A 15330-nucleotide genomic window follows, 5' to 3' on the forward strand; every position below is an offset into this window, starting at 1 on the left:
GGTACGTAATCTATCTACAAGGAAAATACATATAAGATACAGAGTGAATAATAATATATATCTATCTATATTTAATAGAAATAGATAGAGAGGATTCATTGGGACATTTGTAAACAATATTTCATCTTCATATGATAAGAACAACACAAAATGCTCAGAATTTATTACAACTTTTTTATTGATTTGATAATATTAAATATGAGAGCTTTTGACCCATAATGGCTATATTACATCACATACACTAAAAGGATATATGCGGTGAGTGTTGCTCACACTCTATGCTTATACCGTTGACCTTTTAGTTGCTGTGTTAACAACTCGTTTTCATTCCTTTTAGTTTCCGCGTCAAACACCAAAATATCTAATTCACATGTTGTGGGCAATCCAACATACAAAGTAGTTGTGTAATCCTTTGTGCATAAAGAAAATATATGCTACTTTTAGATAAAAATGGAAAGATTGGCATCAAAACTCTAAAGGGTAAAAGTTATGTGAAATAACTGAAGGTGATGTGATGAATAATATAGAAGAAAAATAAATTTTCAGATTATTGATTGTTTGTATTAAGTTCCCACAAAAATCAACAACAATTAATGCATTTAATTTTGAAAAGGGGTCATTGCAGATAGAGAAATATGACAAAGTTAGGGATAGGACAAAGTTCATTGATTGATGCTGTGAAATAAAAAAATAAAACATTAAATTTCAATCGGGAAAGTAAGGAGATATTTGCGAATACATCAAATTGTGTTTGGAAAAAAGAAAAGTGATATATTATATCGGTGATCATTTGGTATTTGGTATGAAACACTTCATTTAATGTTAAGTTGATCCAGGTTCAAAGTTCATCAGGAAAAAATTGTTTTTTTTTTTAAAACGGCAAACTAACTAATCTACTCCTAAATAACCACCTATGTCTCCATCAAGACTTGAACCCCTGACCTCTCATATGAGATGGTCACACCATACCGCTAGGCCATTGGCCCTTTGGTAGGAAAAAATTGTTATATATTGAGATTATATGCTTAAATAATATTACATTTCAGCTAGAAACAATGTTTTTACAGGAATTTGTTACTCGTTTCTTAAATCTATTTAGTTAAATACCAAAAAGAAGAACCATTATTGGAAATAGCATAAACTTTAAATTATCAATAATCAGATGCACAAAACAGAAACTAAAAAAAAAAAAAAAAAAAAAGGGTATACCTTGTTGATTTTTTTTTTGTGATTATTAGACAATTTGTTAGGCCTCCACTAGATGTACATAGGTCATCTCATCCAGTCAATCCAATTTTTAACGGGTCTCTTTTCCTATTAAAAACCCCATCTAAAGGAGTGAAAGTACAAAAGAATATTATTTCAAAAATCAGACAAAACAAAGTGGTTCGATCGGTTAAATCAGAAACCAGTCAAAACTTGGGTCCGATTTAGTTTAAAAAAATGGTTGTTATCAAACCAGTTAAATTTGTTCAGATGTAGTGAAAACATGTAAAAATTGGTCTAATGGGCCTTTCTTTTATATTATAAACCCACTTACTAACCCCATTGTTGTAAAATGATTCAAATGATAAAAGGTGGTACAGAAAATTACAAATTTAGCCAAATATGTTAATTATTTTTTGGAAAATAGCAAAAAAAAAACCCAAATTACAAAAATAGCCACCAAAATCGCAGATGGACTCAGTCCATCTACGATTTTACTTGTCCATCTGTGATTTTGCGGCCATCTGTGATTTCCCTTTTTTCAAGGGTATAAAAACGTAATTTTTTTCTCTTTCATTTTTCAATTTTTTTTTGAGAAACACTCTTTGGAGACACTATGGACGATTTCATTTTTCAAACTTTTTGTTGCAGAATTCATTTTATTAGAAAATGTTTTAAACAAATTTTCCAAATAAATAACAACTAAATTGATAATTTTTTGCAAAACTTTATATATAATAAGGTTGTTTCGTAGTTAAACCCTATCAATTTCGTAGTAAAAAAAATTAAAAAATGCAAAATCGCAGATGGGATGAGAGGAAATCGCAGATGAACTTAGTTCATTTGCGATTTTAGTCAGAGATAGGGGTATTTATATGGAAAAAATAAAAATAAAAACTAAAAAAAAACACCTGCGAATGTACAAGTCGCTAAAGCACAATCGTACTTTAGCGACTTGTACGTTCGCAGATGCAATGTTAAAATCGCAGATGGGCTTAATCCATCTGCGATTTTCATGGTTATATTTGTAATTTGGATTTTTTTGGCTATTTTCCACAAAGTAATTAAGAGATTTTGCTATATTTGCAATTTTCTCGTTTATATATATACTCTGTGAATACCCGCGCGTTGCGTAGAAACACATATATAGTTGAAATCTTTACAAATATATGTTTTCTTAAATATAACAATAACGTTGTTGTTAAATTTTATATAATAATTCATATACTAAGTTGATATAATATATTGATTATTTTGAATTATATGATAATATATACATCTATTAAAACTGCATAATCTCAATCATTTGAATAACCTCTACCCGCGAGTTATTCATGAATGAAAATAAAAAATAATATATGGTTTAATGTTATATAGCTGTCGTTATTGTTAATTAATTTTTTATAATTTATTAGCTTAACGTTTTAATTTCTATCATTGTAATTCTTTAAAACATCAAACATTGTTTTTTGTTTTAAATGTAACAATATAATCATTTATATATAGTTATTTTTAATGATTATAAAAATATATTTAGCAAATATTTTAGTTAAATTGAGATTACAATTTAGTTTTTGCATTTAGCACTACAATTTATCACTTTTAACTATTCACAAAATATTTTTGGGTTTTTAAGTGGATCTAAAATTTATATTTAAGTTGACCATGTAATGTTATATTTAAATTAACAATTTAAGTATTTTATTCAATCTGTTCAAAAGTTGTAGGTTTAAATTGATAATCGTTTACATACAACAACATATTAAATCTAATAAATTAGGTATAATATGTTCAAAGTTAAAGACATAACTTTATAAGTAAAAATAAAGATATTATTTTAATATTGAAATTTAGTTTATTTATGTAACACCCGGAATCCAGAAGGCCAAGAAAGAAAAGAAAAACCCTAAATAGGAAGGCTACTCGTCGAGCCCAGGGAGGAACTCGGCGAGTAGGAGCGAAGTTTAGGGCACGGGTTAAGTGACCTACTCACCGAGTTGGGGGGACCAACTCGACTAGTTGGTCAGGGTTTGGGAAACCCTAAATTCAGGACTTGGTACCCTATGTAAACATCCTATTCTCCTCCTTTGGGTTCCATTCCCAGCCCCTATTGCCCATAACATAAGCCACGAAACCCTAGAGTTCTTATTGAGTGTGTGAGCCATTTTTTTAGTGATTTGAGGTGCTCTTGGAGACTAGAAGAAGAAGAAGGAGTTTGAAGGTTCAAGGAGTAGTTTGTAGATCCAGCAACACCATCTCATTGCCATCATTCTCTGGTAATCAAGTCTTCATCTTGGCTTATAGTTTCTTAGATCTATTTATGTCCATTTCATGAGAGTTTTGGTCCATGGAGCTTGATCTATGGGACAATGACATTCCAAGCAAGGTCCTTTCAGATCTGGAATCCCAAAGGGTGGTTAAGGCATAAAGGTGCAAGCTTTACGCCATTAGAAACCCCCATGCAAGCTTTAAGGAGTTGTTATGGCCATTTGAGCAAAAAAGGGCCATGCATGGATGAAAAGGCAGAGGCTTTACGTGTTTGTTAGGTGTCTAGGGTCTAGATCTTGGTTCTCCTGTTGTGGATTGGAGTAATAAGGGTTTTGGACAAAGATTCATACCTTAAGGAGCTAGGGTTTTGAGCTAAACCCATTAAGAAGGACTTGGGATGGGTAAAGTTGGAAACTTTACCCAGAGTGTATACGAAGTTAGGAGCTCAGATCTGAAGTATAGGGGCTTAATCTATTAAGATAGCCCAAACAGATAGAGGAACTCGTCGAGTCCAGGAAAGGACTCGACGAGTTGAGTGGTATTGTCTTGATTCTGGACTTGGAAGGACTCGTCGAGTCTTGGGATGACTCGACGAGTTGAATCGGGTTATCACGAGTCTGAATAGCATAGAACTCGACGAGTTGAAGGAGCAACTCGACGAGTTGAGTCAACTCGGAGCGTTGAATTTGACTGTTGACTTTGAATTTGACCAAGTTTGACCTAGTTGGACTGTTAAGGATATTTTGGGACTGAGTGTCAAATTGGTATTGGTAGCTCGGGGAGCCAGGGGAGCAGCAGTTCGGGGAATTACCAGTTAGCAGCCAGAGGAGTATCAGCAGGGTTTCAGCAGTGCAAGATGAGTCTCCTCACTATGTGCGTGGGTCTACGGCCACAATGTCGGCCCATTATGTTTGTGTATAGTAGGAAGACCCGGGGGTTAGCCCTAGGCACTTTATTATATATGTTCCGGGTTACGACCCGATGCCGGGCGAGGCCCGAGGAATGTTCGTATGCTAGAGGTCTTTGTGATTCTTGCATGTGTCGGTACGATAGGTTTCGGACCGGGGGTCCGATGCCGGGGCAAGCCCGAGGCACATTTATATGGTAGTATGATTCCGGACTAGAGTCCGATGCCGGGCAAGTCCCGATGCAGCGGGCGGGGGACTAGTATGTGATTATGTGTATGGTATGTGGTAGGTTGGGGAACTCACTAAGCTTCGTGCTTACGGTTTTCAGTTTTGGTTTCAGGTACTTCCGGTAGCAGAGGGAAGAGCTCGGGATGACTGCATCGCACACACCATAATGTTTAGCCTGAGATGTTTTACTCTGATATTTGATATGAAACTCTGATAACTATGTTTTGAGGAAATGATTTGATAACTTATGGTTTTATTAATAAATTAAAATGAAATTTTTGGACCGTATTTTTGGGATGTTACAATTTCTGATTACACTTTAGATTTTATATTTATTTAACCTTATTAACCAATTTATAATCATTAATAGAAAGACACTACAATTTGTCACTTTTAACTATTTACAAAATATTCTTTGAGTTGTTTAAGTTGAACTAAAATCTACATTTAAGTTGACCCTGTAATGTTATATTTTAATTAAAAATTTAAGTATTTTATACAAACTGTTCAAAAATTATAGCTTTAAAATGATAATGGTTTACATACAACAACATTTTAAAACTAATAAATTAAGTATAATATGTTAAAAGTTAAAGACATAACTTTATAAGTAAAAGTAAAGATATTATTTTAATATTGAAATTTAGTTTATATATGATTACACGTTAGGTTAGATATTTATTTAACCTTATATAAGTATACTATGCGAATATCCGCGCGTTGCGTAGAATACAACAATATATTTGAAATCTTTACAAATATATATTTTTAAATATAACAATGACGTTGTTGTTAAATTTGATATAATAATTCGTATACTAAATTGATATAATATATTGATTATTTTGAATTATATGATAATATACATCTATTATAACTGCATAATCTCAATCGTTTGAATGACTTCTACCTGCGAGTTACACATGAATAAAATTAAATATTATATATGGTTTATTGTTATTTATAGTTGTTGTTATTTTTAATTAATTTTTTTAAATTTTTTTGCTTAATGTTTTAATTTCTATAATTATAATTATTTAAAACATCAAACATTGTTTTTTGATTTTAAAGGTAACAATATAATCATTACATGGATAATATGGATTTTGTCCAAACTTTTCAAACTTATTATCATTTTTAGAAAGAAATTGAAAAGTCATGGGGGTTTTAAATGAACGTGGTGAAAGGAAAAATGCATGAGAGTTTCAAATGAATGTGATGAAAGGAAAAATGCTTCCATTATAAGTATAATAGACGAATTCCCGTGCGTTGCGTAGGTTAAAAATATATTATTAAAATGTCGAAAAATATATGTTTAAAGTGGTTGTGTTATTGACATTAACTTTGACATAATATTTTGAACAATAATATTCATTGACATCAACTCACATTCCTCATTAATAAAATTAAATAAAATTACCTATTTAATATTATTTTTAACAATTGTTATGATTGATTAATTTAAATTTTTACTTATACGATTGTTTTATAATTTCAATAATGATGTTCATTTAAAATACAATTTATTTCTTGTTAACGCTATGTAATTTATAAATTGATGTTATTATCATTTAAAATTATTGTTCTTTAGTTTTAACAACTTATTATTATTAATAAGTTAAAGAAGACTTTTAAGAAACACTTAATATTACTATTAAAATGTAAAACACACACTAAATAATAAACTGATAAGATAGACAATTTGCATTTCAAAAGAGACTTGCGTAGATAATATTATATATCCATGATTTTTATAATTTGATTTTATTATTTATAAATATGGTTCATTAGTTTTACAACCACTTATAATTATTAATAAACGAAAGAAAACTTTTAAAATACACTTATTATTATAATTAAAATGTTAAACATATATAAAAATATAAAGGTATAAGAGAGACAATTTGCATTTTAAAGAGACTTACATGGATACTATGGATAATATTGCATATCCATGATTTTTTTTTATTAATTATTACTTTGAAGCAACACAAACATACACATATATATACAATATTTAATTAAATATTATCTATATCACTTTCCATAACATATGATCGATAATATTAACCTAATCTAATTTACATTAAAGTTTCAACCACAACATACAATGATTGTCTTAGAAGAATACTTAAACCAAGAAAAATATATATAAAAAAAGAATTAGTATATAACAAACTTACAAATTAAAAACTTTAACAGAATAACATGGCTCGAAAAATGGTACAAAGCCCTTAAAGCAACACAAAACCTCTAAACTTGTTTTCTTTGTGAATTTTGTATGTGATTTGTATTTGTGTGTCTAATCAAAGAGAATGACATTTTTATAGTAGACTATCCATTAATTGCTTATTAAACATATTATATAAGTTATAAAACCTTTCATGATATGTGATTAATTACTTTGAAAGTGAAAAGGTGTGGGGGTTTCAAATGCACGAGGTGCTTGGAAATTTGTGTGGGGGTTTCAAATGCATGAGGTGATAGGAAAAATGTCTCATTTATAAGTATAGTATAGTATGATAATATGATATAGATTATATATATATATATATATATATATATATATATATATATATATATATATATATATATATATATATATAATAAACTGCAACTAACTCATCTATTAACCTTTAAACTAACTTTTATATTGAAGTGATGAAAATACCCTTAAAGCTAGAAACTAACAAAACAACTAGCTAACTTCAGAGTTATTTCTAACACCCGACCTCAATCTGGAGGATATGGAAATAAGACCAGATTCGATACAACTTGTAAATGTTGAAGTCCGGATAATGATTTTTTAAATACATCAGCAAGTTGTTTTCCAGAATTAACATGAGTTAAGGATATTAAACCTTCTTGAAGCTTTTCTCGAACAGAATGAAAATCAAATTCAATATGTTTAGTTTGTTCATGGAAAACTGGATTTCTTGCAATATATATAGTCGCCAAATCTTCAAATTTGTGTGGAATTGGTGTGACTTGAATGACACCGAGTTCTGCAATCAGTCTACTCATCCATGCCAACTATTCACATACTCTTCGTATTGAACGATATCCAGCCTCTACTGAAGAAAGAGAAATTGTTGTATACTTATTTGACTTTTATTAAACATGTTTACCACCAAAAGTAATAAAGAGCCCACTAATTGATCTCACTGTCATTTGGTAAGAAGCCCAATTAGAATCACAATAAGCTTCCATATGTAAAGAAGAATTGTGAAGAAGAGACCTTTAGTAAATGTTCCTTTTAAGTATTGCAAAGCATGAAAAGCAACATCATAATTGGCTTGACATGGAGTTTGATGAAATTGGATTAAATATTGCACAACATAGGAAATATCATACCATGTGTGGAATAAAAAATTGAACTTGCTAATCAATTGCCTATAGATAGTAGGATCTAATAATGGATAAGATATTTTAGGCAACAGTTATGGTTTAGATGGTAATGGCATGGTGACAGGATTTGAGAAAGTCCTAGAATATAAATCAAGGAGCTCTATAATAAACTTTTGTTGATGAATAATTACATCATTATCAGTATTTTTGGAACTCTAAACCAAGGAAGAAATGTAAGTAGCCCAAATCCTTGATGTTAAATTGTGCATTTAGAAAAGGCTTTAAGGTATTAAATCTCTTTATTGTCATTTCGTGTCACTAGGATATCATCAACATATACAACAATAATGGCCATAGAATCATTAGATATTAGGAAAATAGAATGGTCATTTTTTGAATGAATATATCCTTTGGTATGCAAAGTTGTTGACAGTTTGGTATACCATTGCATGTAGGCCTACTTTAGTCCATATAAAGATCTCTTTAATTTGTGTACTAAGGAAGAAGTCAAGACTGAATTACCTTGATATAACTTCATATAAACATCTTCATGCAATTCGCCATGAAGGAAAATAGTATTCACATAAAAATTGATGAAATTTCCATTTTTTCTTAAAGGCTAAAGTGACAATGCATATGGTGGTATTGAATTTGAAAACATGAGAGAATGTCTCATGATAACTTATTACATCCTTTTGTGTGAAGCCCTTGGCTACCAACCTTGCATTATATCTTTCTATAGTTCCATTAGCCTTTTATTTGACTTTGTAACCCATATGCATGAGATAGGTTTATTTCCTTTAGGGAGTTTGACAATATCACAAGTATGATGGCCTCCAATGCACTGAATTCTTTGTTCATAGCTTCTTTCCATTTAGGATTCCCTTTATTCTCACGATAAAATGTTGATTCTTAAATATTACTTACCAAATAAAAGCATATATACGTAAATCGACTGCCACAAATAGGATATTATAGCTAATGCAAAGATTAGTAAGAGTATGAGGACAATTCTTAGAGTAAGTATAAGAGGTGATATGATTACATATGTAATCATTTAGATGAACAAGTTTTCTAGGAATTCTTGAAGACCTTCTTAAAGGAATGTAAAGAGGCATGGTGGAAGAATTTGTAGGATTACAAATATGAGTATCTGTGTAAGACTGGTGATCATCATAATTGTCACACCCCCAAACCAGAACGGCGGAAACGTTTGGGGGCGGATGACTTCATGTGCAATATCATAACAATTGAATAATAGAGATCAAAGCATCACAACCATTACATTGAATATTAAGTTTACATTGTACTAAAAACATTGTTTACATGTTATCAAATGTGCATGACAAAAATAAATAACGAGATGTGACGGCGTCCTATCCACCAAAAACTTCCATGGTTATCTGTTACTGATTTCCTGAGAATACAAGTGATTTTGAAAAAGTGTCAACAATTAAGTGGTGAGTTCATAAGCGTTTTGCATGAGAATGTTTGTAACTGTTTCTTGTAAAATGATAATGTATACTTCCAGAAAATCCAATATTTTCTTTGTAAATGGGTTGTAGTCTTAAAACCATAAGACCAAAATGTTGGGTTTTAAGCATTATAACACTCCTATGGTACACATGAAACCCTAGATGCTTTGGAACTATGTTTTCTCTAATTATACATGCATATTCAAATTTCCAAAGCATATAACTTAACTAGCATACAATTCAAAGTAAGAACTAGTTAGTAATCTTACCTTTTGTGTAGTTCTTGACCTTGGAAGCTTGAGCACCTCAAATGTTGTGCCTCTAATGTGTCACAAACACCAATATGCAAAGGAGGCTTAAGAGAATAAGACTTGTAGCTTCAAAATCGGTTCTATACTCTTGTGTACATGTGTGTAGCCGATTTCATCACTAAGGGAACTCTTTTATAGTGTTTCTCAATGCTAGGGTTTCATCCATGAAACCCTAATGCACCATGACCTTCCATATCCCTTAGGATCCATGGGTTAAAGCTCCATGGACTATCCATGAATCACTTAGCCCACCCTAATGGATCTTTGGCCCACACTATAAGAATGGATGATTTACATAATCAACCCCCAGATTTAATTAGTCACTTTTGATCACAAAATTAATTCCAAATTAATTCTTGACCAGCACTAATTAAATAATATGATTTCTCAATTAATATATTATACTTATAATATATTAATAAATCACCAATTATCTTATTCTCAAAAGTCCATCCTATCAAATTGCACTAGTGAAGGCAGCCCCAAAATGACCATGCTACAATCGGGTCAAGTACATACCAGATATAGTTATGGGCTTAGAAACCAAATCCAACAGTCTCCCACTTGGATAAGTCTGATAACTATAACTGCCAATGTAACTTCAAGATCCGATTAGCAATCGTAGCTTCCAAAAGCCGCTGTTGAACTCTGATCCAGTCAGTGACTGTCCTTAGATAAGTGATCATATACTCCTATGTTCTACAAGATAGCAGCGGACAATTACATGGAACATAGTCATACTTATTGTCGTGCAATTAGTTTCCCGATTTCCGATTAGTTTGACATAGAACATAATTGAACACATCAATTTCGTTCTGACCGGGCCCAGTACATAGGTCAAAACAAATCATCGAGGGGCCCAGATATCGCTTTTAATCCTTCTTAGGATAAAAGGAACAGATAAACTTTGACTCTATATGCTTGTACTAACTACTCGTTGAATCATGCACAAAGATACGTTTTATGACATCAAGTTACTGATGCGTTTACGCATCATCAATGCACAACCAACTTGTAGTCAACAACTCATATATCTTGGTTTGAAGATTATATGATATTATCATCTCACAATCACTCGTGATAAATTCCATGAAGTGATTCTGATGAGTGCGGGTTGATCCAATGCTCAAATTCTTATTTCATAAGCACTCATGAATGGTGCAGTAGACTCTTTCCATGTATAACTCCTTAGACATCCACTACCAAATCATGACAGTCTAGCCTCATACCTACTTCCAATGTATGATTGACTATGGATGGTTCGAATAATTATATTATTCAGGAAGTCAAAACATGCAAAATGAAACAATAGTAAATAATTGACACAAGACAGTAACTATACTTATAAATAAAACTCCTTTTATTCAATCATCAAAATGTCAATTACAATTTAGCTATTACAAGTTTCTAATTTATCTAATTACTAAAACTAATATCGTCTCTTAGCCCAATGCCTCTTGCATGCTGCAAGAGTTTAACCATATTCAGTCCCTTTGTAAGGGGATCTGCTAGGTTGTCTTGTGACGATATCCTCTTAACCATGAGGTTTCCTTCTTCTACCTAATGTCTTATGAAGTGGTACTTTCTGTCGATATCCCTTGATCTACCATGATCTCTCGGTTCCTTGGTTAAAGCAACCGCCCCTTCATTATTGCAGAAAACTTCTATGGGCTCCTTTATGGATGACATAACTCCAAGGTCTCCGATGAAGTTCTTCAACAATATCGCCTCTTTCGATGCTTCGCTTGCTGCAATGTACTCTAATTCACACGTTGAATCAGCCACAGTCTCCTGCTTGGAACATTTCCATGTTATTTCTCCTCCATTTAGGATAAACACCCAACCTGACTGAGAACGCATATTGTCTCTGTCAGTCTGAAACCCGACGTCATAATACCCTAATATTCTCAAGTCATCACTCCCACCAAGGGTAAGGATCCAATCCTTAGTCCTCCGCAGGTACTTAAGAATGTTCTTAACTGCAGTCCAGTGAGCTTTACCCGGGTTCCCTTGATATCTACTGACCATGCTCAATGCAAAAGCCACATCAGGGCGAGTACAAGTCATAACATACATGATTGAGCCAACTGCGGAAGCATATGGTATCCGGCTCATATCTGCTATCTCAGCTTCTGTACTCAGACTTTGAGTCTTACTCGTTTTGGTATTGCACTGGATAGGCAAATCACCTTTCTTGGAGTTCTCCATGCTAAAACGCTTCAGCACCTTGTCCAAATAGGCACTTTGACTAAGTCCTGTTAGTCTCTTACTCATGTCTCTCAAAATTCTCATCCCTAGGATATAGGTAGCTTCTCCAAGGTCCTTCATAGCAAAACACTTCCCAAGTTAGGACTTAACCTCCTGCAAGGCCCGGATGTCATTTCCTATGAATAGTATGTCATGCACATACAACACGAGAAAGCTAACTATGCTCCCACTAGCCTTGACATACACACATGACTCATCCTCGCTTCTCGAAAATCCAAACTCCTTGACTTTCTCATCAAAACAAAGATTCCAACTGTGAGATGCTTGTTTCAATCCGTATTTGGATCTCTCAAGCTTACACACTCTATTAGGGTATCTTGCATTGACAAAACCCTCTGGCTGACTCATGTAAACATCTTGTTGGATATAGTGTCTAAGTCCATAGCTATATTTGGTATGTACTTGACCCGACCCGGCATGGTCCATTTGGGTTGCATGACATTTACACTATATTGCCCCCAAATACTTGCAGGATGTAAAGGATGGGAAAGTTAAACCCACCCATGCAGGTATTTACACTATATTGTCTAATAACTCATTGCATACTAACTCTTGGGTGCTTGATACAGGTTGTGGTATTCACATTTGTACTGATTTGCAGGGCCTAAGAAGAAGTGAAAAAGTGGATCACGGGAAGATAAACTTAATCATGGGGAATAGGAAAGCATCACCTGTTACCAAGATAGGAGTTTATTCTTTATTGCTTAATAATGGGTTAATGTTAGATTTGAATAAATGTTGTTACTCGTCTGAAATTGCGAGAAATATTATTTCCTTTCATGGCTTGTACAAACAAGGGTTTACTTTTTCATTTGATAATGATAATGGTGCTATTAATGTTTATTACAATGATGTATTTTACTTTAAAGCATTACCTTGTGATGGTGTATATGAAGTTGTGAATGTTGTAGATAATTTAGGAAATAATGTGTTGTGTATTGATTCTTCAAATAGTTTAGACAAAGCATACTTGTGGCATTGTCGTCTTGGACATGTTAACAAGAAGCGCATGGGCCAACTCCAAAAGGTTGGAGTTTTGGAATCATTTGACCTAAAGTCGGATGATAGTTGTGAGTCTTGTTTACTTGGAAAAATGACAAAATCACCCTTTATTGGCACTTGTGAGAGGGGTGAGGGTTTGTTGGACCTCATACACACTGATGTGTGTGGACCCTTCAAAACTGCCACAGGGGATGCTAATCCCTATTATATGACTTTTACTGATGATTATAGTAGATATGGATATATCTACTTAATCAAGCATAAGTCAGAAACCTTTGAAAAGTTCAAAGAGTTTGAGCAGGAAGTGGAGAATCAACTGGGCAGGAACATCAAGATGCTCTGATCGGGGAGGAGAGTATCTTAGTATCGAGTTCCTTGACTATCTTAAGGAATGCGGGATTGTCTCACAATTAACACCTCCTAGGACACCATAGCTGAATGGTGTGGCTGAGAGGCGCAATCAAACCTTGTTGGACATGGTTCGTTCCATGATGAGTCGAGCTTCGTTACCAATCTCATTCTGGGGGTATGCCTTAGAGACGGTCGCCCATGTCCTGAATCTAGTCCCCACTAAAAAGGTTGCCAAAACACCTCATGAGATGTGGACTGGGAAAGTTCCCAATTTTGACCATATCAAGATTTGGGGTTGCGAGGCCTTCGCGAGGCGTGAGTCTCATGACAAGCTCGAACCTCGAAGTGAGAGGTGTATTTTCATCGGCTACCCACAAAGATCCTTTGGTTACCTCTTATACAGACCTAGTGAGAATGTGGTCTTTGTAACTAGAAGAGGAGTCTTTCGTGAGAGAGAGTTCATAAGCCAAGGAAACAGTAGGAGGCAAATTGACCTTGCAGAAATTCAAGAGTCAAATGGTGAAGGAACCTCAAACCCGAGCAATCAACCTGAGGAGGAAACTCCTGTTGATCCGACTGACGAGCCCATACCTCTGAGGCGTTCCACAAGAGTTAGGAATGCACCTGAGAAATACTATGGTTTGCATATTACTGCGGAAGGTGATACGCTTATCAGTGATAGCACACTGGTAAGTCTGGATGAACCTAACAGCTACTTGGATGCCATGGAAGGCCCTGAGGATGCTAAATGGAAAAAGGCTATGGACAGCGAGATACAGTCCATGTATGACAATCAAGTTTGGAACTTGGTTGACAATGTACCAGGTCGTAAGACAGTCGGGTGCAAATGGATCTTCAAGAAGAAGACCGACATGGATGGTGATGTACACACGTATAAGGCGCGACTGGTTGCAAAGGGCTTTTCTCAAACTCCGGGAGTTGATTATGATGAGACCTTTTCACCAGTAGCAAAGATTAACTCTATTAGGGTTATGCTAGCCATTGCTGCATTTCATGACTATGAAATATGGAAAATGGATGTCAAAATCGCTTTCCTTAATGGAAAGTTGGCTGAGGATGTTTACATGAGTCAGCCAGAGGGTTTTGTCAGTACAGAGTAGCCTAATAAGGTGTGTAAGCTTGAGAAATCCATCTATGGATTGAAACAAGCACCTCGCAGATGGAATCTTTGCTTCGATGAGAAAGTCAAAGAGTTTGGCTTTTCTAGGAGCGAGGATTAGTCTTGTGTATATGTTAGGGCTAGTGGGAGTATAGTTAGCTTTTTGGTGTTGTATGTGGATGACATACTACTCATAGGAAATGACATCCCAACCTTGCAGGAGGTCAAGTCCTGGCTTGGGAAGTGTTTCGCTATGAAGGACCTTGGGGAAGCTGCCTATATCCTAGGGATAAGGATATTGAGAGACAGGAGTAAGAGACTAATTGGACTTAGTCAGAGTACTTACTTGGATAAGGTGCTGAAGAGGTTCAGTATGCAGGATTCCAAGAAAGGGGAATTACCGATCTAGAGTAACGACAAACTGAGTAAGACTCAGAGTCCGAGTACAGAGGCTGAGATAGTTGAGATGAGTCATGTACCATATGCTTCCGCTGTGGGCTCAATCATGTATGCTATGACTTGTACTCGCCCTGATGTGGCCTTTGCTTTGAGCATGGTCAGTAGATATCAAGGGAACCCTGACAAGGCTCCCTGGACTGCGGTAAAGAACATTCTCAAGTATCTGCGAAGGACTAAGGACCGGGTCTTTACCCTTGGTGGCAGTGATGACTTGAGAGTGGATGGGTATAGATATGCTAGCTTTCAGACTGATAGGGATAATTTCCGCTCTCAGTCATGTTGGGTCTTTATCCTAAATGGAGGAGCAATTACTTGGAAAAGTTCCAAGTAGGAGACGGTAGCTGATTCAACTTGCGAATCAGAGTATATAGCAGCAAGCGAGGTAG

Source organism: Lactuca virosa, chromosome 7 (genome assembly GCF_052849685.1).
Source record: "Lactuca virosa cultivar CGN04683 chromosome 7, Lactuca_virosa_CGN04683_v6, whole genome shotgun sequence".
In the NCBI taxonomy this organism is placed as follows: Eukaryota; Viridiplantae; Streptophyta; class Magnoliopsida; order Asterales; family Asteraceae; genus Lactuca; species Lactuca virosa.